This window comes from Lutra lutra, chromosome 4, assembly GCF_902655055.1.
Source record: "Lutra lutra chromosome 4, mLutLut1.2, whole genome shotgun sequence".
In the NCBI taxonomy this organism is placed as follows: domain Eukaryota; kingdom Metazoa; phylum Chordata; class Mammalia; order Carnivora; family Mustelidae; genus Lutra; species Lutra lutra.
In genome coordinates, this window is record NC_062281.1 from 93,014,929 (window position 1) to 93,021,035 (window position 6,107).

At 39.2% G+C, this 6,107-nt stretch overlaps 1 pseudogene; it reads left to right on the forward strand.

Moving 5' to 3' along the window:
- Positions 1-5,459: 5,459 nt before the first annotated feature.
- Positions 5,460-5,666, forward strand: LOC125099381 (uncharacterized; annotated as a pseudogene).
- The last annotated feature ends 441 nt before the right edge of the window (positions 5,667-6,107 follow it).

Consider the following 6,107-nt stretch of genomic DNA (forward strand, 5'->3'; position numbering starts at 1 on the left):
AATACCACCAGCATTTTTCACAGACCTAGAACAATCTTTTTTTTTTCTTTTCAGTGTTCCAGAATTCATTGTTTATGCACCACACCCAGTGCTCCATAGAACAAACAATCTTAACATTTTGATGGAACCACAAAAAACCCTGAACAGCCAAAGCAATCCCAAAAAAGAAATGCAAAGCTGGAGGCATCAGATTCCACACTTAAAGCTACAGTACAAAGCTGCAGTCATCAAGACAGTACAGTACTAGCACAAAAACAAACACATACATCAATGGAACAGAATAGAAACCCCAGAAATGGACCCACAGCTATCTGGTCAGGTAATCTTTGGCAAAGCAGGAAAGACTATCTGATGGAAAAAAGAGTCTCTTCAATAAATGCTGTTGGGAAAACTGGACAGCTACATGCAAAAGAATGAAACTGGACCACTTCCTAACACCATATACAAAAATAAATTCAAAATGGATGAAAGACCTAAACATTAGATAGGAAGCCATCAAGATCCTAGAGGAGAACACCTTGGTCATAGCTTCTTCTTACTAGATGAGTCTCTGGAGGCCAGGAAGAAATAGCTTTAAAGAAGTCTATTTTCTCGTATTGGTGGGACCTGACTTTCTTTGGAAGGAAAATCTGTCAAATCACTTCCTCTGAAAAGTGATGAAAATGAAGGCTCACAGTAGTTACAAGACTTACTTGAAGTCATACAGGCATGAGTGTTTTGCAACACTAATAAAAGTTCCTATAAAAGGGGCACCTGTGTGGTTTAGTAAGTTGAGCATCCAACTCTTGAATTTGGCTCAAGGCAGGATCTCAGGGTCTCAAGTGTCAAGATCTCAAGATCTCAGGTCTCATGACCTTTTGGGGCTCTGTGCTAGGCATGGATCCTGCTTTAGGTTTTTCTCTCCCTTTCCCTCTGCCCCTTTACTCTTCTCCCCTGACTCCCACCTGTATGCTCACTCTTGCTCTCTCTCAAAAAGAAAAAAAATTAACATAACAATAATAGTTTACTGAGGGATTTTGTGCTAAGCATTTTGCTAAGGACTGTACGTATGTTATGGCATTTTATTTCATCATAATCACTTGAGGTCATATCATCCATAAACAAAGAGTAGGAAACCTGAGGAGAAACATTAAAATCATTTATTCAGCCATGTTAAAATTTGACAAGATTAGAAGAAACAGTAGAAGTGCAAGTAAGTTATTGCTTTCTCTTTGGGAATAGTAAGAAGAACATGTTTTGTCTTTATCATGCGTTTATCCCATTTAATCCACCTTTTTGTGACCTGGTTTTGCTTTGCTGGCAGAGCCCCTCCTCATTCTACTAAACCATTTCTAGTGATGGCTGGTCTCCTCCAAAGGCTCCCTGAAATGGTCTTTGGTGTCAGGATGTGAGATGGTCTGGAGGCAAGAACGACCTATCTGTCCTTTGGAACTGGTAGCTTCTTTCCCACCTCACTAAAGTTGGCATGACATCAAATGACAGGAAAAGATAATTTCTCTTTAATTGGGGTGTCTAAAGTCTCAGGGACTGTGATCTACTGGGCTGAACTATCCTGAACTTTCTGGCTTCTTTATTTTTTTTCATTGAGTACACAAATGCTCTCTATTTTTTTTCAATTTAATTTTTAAATTCTTTTTTAAAATTTAAATTCAATTAGTTAACATACAAAGTATTATTTGATCCAGGGGTATAGGTCTCTGATTCATTAGTCTTATATAATACTCATGTACAGTGCTCATTACAACACATATCCTCCCCAATGTCTATCACCCTCTTACCCCATCCACTACCCACTTCCGTCCAGCAACCCTCAGTTGGTTTCTTATGACGAAGAGTCTCTTATGGTTTATTTCCCTCTCTGGCATCATCTTCATTATTTTTTTCCTCTCTTCCCTTATGATCCTCTGTTTTGTTTATTAAAATTCCACGTAGCAGTGAGATCATATGATAATGGTCTTTCTCTGACTGATTTATATCGTTTAGCATCTACATTATGGCCAATGGCAAGATTCCTTTTTTTAGTGGCTGTGTAATATTTTATATATTATGTAATATTTTATATATTATGCAGCCATTAAAATATATATTTATATTTATTTTATATATGTGATATATAAAATATTATGCAGCCATTAAAAAAAGGAATATATATCACATCTTCTTTATCTATTCATCAGTCGATGGACATCTGGGCTCTTTCCATAGTTTGACTGTTTTGGAAGGTGCATCTATAACCATTGGTGTGCAAGTATCCCTTTGGATCACTACATTTGCAGCTTTTGGGTAAATACCTAGGAGTGCAATTGCTGGGTCATTTGATATTTTCAGTTTTTGTTCCATACTGTTTTCCAGAGTGGTGACACCAGCTTGCATTCCCACTAACAGTATAAGAGGGTTCCCCTTTCTCCACATCCTTGCCAACACCTGTCATTTCCTGACTTGTTCATTTTAACCATTAATGCTGGTGTGAGGTGGTATCTCATTGAGGATTTGGTTTGTATTTTCCTGATGCTGAGTGATGTTTAGCATCTTTTCATGTGTTTGTTGGCCAGTTGGTTGTCTTCTTTACAGAAATGTCTGTTCATGTCTTCTGCCCATTTCTTGATTGGATTATTTGTTCTTTGGGTGTTCAATTTGGTAAGTTCTTTATGGATTTTGGCTACTAGTCCTTTATCTGATTAGACATTTGCAAGTATCTTCTCTCATTCTGTCAGTTTACTTTGGATTTTGTTGGAACTTTCTGATTCCTTATTAGGTGGTGAGATTATCCATAAAACTTGAGTTTTGAATAATAGCAATATGACAGAGAGGATTCATTTTTGTAAGGCAAGAAACCAAGACAATCAGTCTGAACAACAAGAAAAAAAAAGGTAAATTTCACTTCCTTTCAAAGAAAGTTTGAATGAGAAATTCGGGCTCTGACAGTTTTCAAGGTGGACTGTCAGGTGCCTGAGGCTACGTCTCCAAAGGTTTGTGTCTCTGCAGTCAGCTGGAGGAAGTTAAAAAGGGCTCAGATGGGCCAGGTCTCCTTCCATTTGAGAGTCCTTCACCTTTTCTCCTTTGTCAAAGAGACTGAGTTGAAAATATCCTCATTCTGCTATTCCTACTTTGCTGTTTTAGATGAAAGTTATATGACTCACTGTTTCCTACTCATAAATTGATCATTATATCAGAACAGCCTGAGACAGTACAAATGCTACCTCGTAGTTCTGGTTTCTAGCAATTCTGACTCAGCGGACTTATGTGGGCTCTGGGATCTACTTATTAAAGTCAGGTGTTTAGTTAGTTTGGAAACTCCCTGAGATCAGGGATGTCCCTTACAGTTCTTGAGACTGATGATTTCATATATATTAGGACCTTTAGTCTTCACAATCGACTTGTTAATGGAAGCTTCCCTTTTTCCTGGTTTGCAGATGAAGAAACTAAGGCACAGAGAGGACCCAATTCCCCTGTGACTGGCCCAAGGACCCCTTGCTAGGGCGGCTGGAGCCAGGTCTCAGGGAGAGTCCCCTTCTACACCAAACCCCACGGCCACATTTTTCAATTCACTCTTACAGCTTTCCATACAGGAGCTTCCTTTGCCTAGACCTCATTTCTGCCCCAACCCTCCAGGATTAAATTTTTTCATTTGAAAAATTTCTTCCTAACACACTAAGAGCATCTGGTTGTGAACACTGGCTATTGATGTGAGACACCGTGCTTAATAACAATATTTTGGGGCACCTGGGTGGCTCAGTCTGTTGGGCTTCTACCTTCAGCTCAGATCATGATCCCAGGGTCCTGGGATTGAGTCACATATCGGGATCCCTGCTCAGCGGGAAGAATGCTTCTCCTGCTGCCTGCCTCTCTCCCTGCCTGTGCTTGCTCTCTCTCTCTTTCTCTGACAAATAAATAAAATCTAAAAGAAAAAACACTTTTGCTTTCATATCTTCAATTAACATCAATATATGGTGCAAAGTGGGTTTTATTTATTTTTATTTTTTGTTTATTTTTTAAAAAGATTTTATTTATTTATTTGACAGAGAGAGATCACAAGCAGGCAGAGAGGCAGGCAGAGAGAGAGGAGGAAGCAGGCTCCCTGCTGAGCAGAGAGCCCGATGCGGGGCTCGATCCCAGGACCCTGAGATCATGACCTGAGCCGAAGGCAGCGGCTCAACCCACTGAGCCACCCAGGCGCCCCGCAAAGTGGGTTTTAATATTAACTTATTTTTAAGTAGATGTTCATTCATTCCAGTTACTCTTAGGGAAAGTCTTTCATTATTCTGGTGAAGTGTACCAGTGACCTTATTTTAAAAATCAAATAATTGATGGGTGCCTGAATGGCTCAGTAGGTGGAGCAAGCAACATTTGATCTCAGAGTTGTGGGTTTGAGTCCCATGTTGGATGTAGAGATTACTTAAAAATAATTGAAAAAAAAAGTTAAAGAATTGTATATGTGTATGGGGACATTTTTTACTCTACTCTCTTGTATTCATATATTTACGCTGTGTTTTCTTACACCATACTGTAGTGCTTTAATTATCATAGCTTTATGATGAGCTTTGAAATTTAGTACATTTCTCTAATTTAAGTCTTCAAGATCATCTTGCTATTCTAAGTACCTTGATTTCCATATACATTTTATTTTATTTTATTTATTTTTTTAAAAATTTTTATTTATTTATTTGACAGAGAGAGAGAGATCACAAGTAGGCAGAGAGGCAGGCAGAGAGAGAGAGGGGGAAGCAGGCTCCCTGCAGAGCAGAGAGCCTGATGCGGGGCTCGATCCGAGGACGCTGGGATCATGACCTGAGCTGATGGCAGAGGCTTAACGCACTGAGCCACCCAGGTGCCCCTCCATATACATCTTAGTATTAACTTGTAAATTTGTCCCCAAAGTGTCTTCTCCCATGTGAGTCAGAATAAAACTGATCTGATATTCCAACAATGCAGAGTCTTCTAATCTATGAATGAGATAGATGTTGTTCTATTTATTTAGATTGCCTTTAATTTATCCCAGCAATATTTCTAGGGGTCTTTGTTATATGTGTTCTTTTTTTTTAAATTTTTTAAAAGATTTTTTATTTATTTATTTGACACAGAGAGAGAGAGAGTAAGAGACAGAGCACAAGCAGGGGGAGTGACAGACAGGCAGGCAGAGGGAAAGGGAGAAGCAGGCTCCCTGCCGAGCAAGGAGCCCAATGCGGGGCTCGATCCCAGGACCTCGGGACCATGACCCGAGCCGAAGGCAGATGCCCAACTGACTGAGCCACCCAGGTGCCCCTGTTATATGTGTTCTTATGCACTTAATGATGGTGGAAATGAATCTCTATTCTGTTTATTGAATTTCATTTCATTTTTAAAAAATGTTATTTTCTAAATGCTCACGGGTAGTATGGAGAAATAGAGTAGATTATTCCATTAATGTTACAGAGGTATAATTTAGGTACAGTAGACTGATCACTTTAAAGTGTAAAATTAAGCGTATATTTTTAGGGATCATTTCTATAGCTTGTTACTAGAGGAGTTCCTCTGAACGTGTACAGTACCCAAAACCATGAGGAGGAGGCCCAGTGTTCTCTTGTGAGCATGAAACTGGCTTTAGCCATTGTTTCCACAACTGCCAACTGCCATCAGTGACTGTTCTCCTCCTTTAGAGGAGTAAGAGAGAGAGACATGGTCTGAGTATTTCCCAACAAAATAAAAATTAAAAAAGATAAACAGTACAAGGAAATACATTTTCATAGATGTACATTCCATTTTTCTTGCTAAGTAGTATTCCTCTATATGGATATATTCTGTCTGTACATTCACCTACTGATGGAGATCTATGTAGTTTCCAGGGTGTAGCCGTTGTGAAGAAAGCTGTTATGAATACTCATGTGCAGGGTGTTGTGTGGACATACTGTCTGAACACCTAGGAGAGGAATGGCTGTTCACATCACTGGTACATGTTTACCTGTGGCTCAGGTTTTCTCAGGGGTTGGACCATTTTTCATTCCCCAAAGTGTAAGAAACGTCCAGTTCCTTTACATCCTTACCACATATGTTTTCAGTCTTTGTAATTTTAGGCACAGGAATGGAGGTGTAATGGTAATTCACTGCAGTATTAATTGATCTTCCTGATG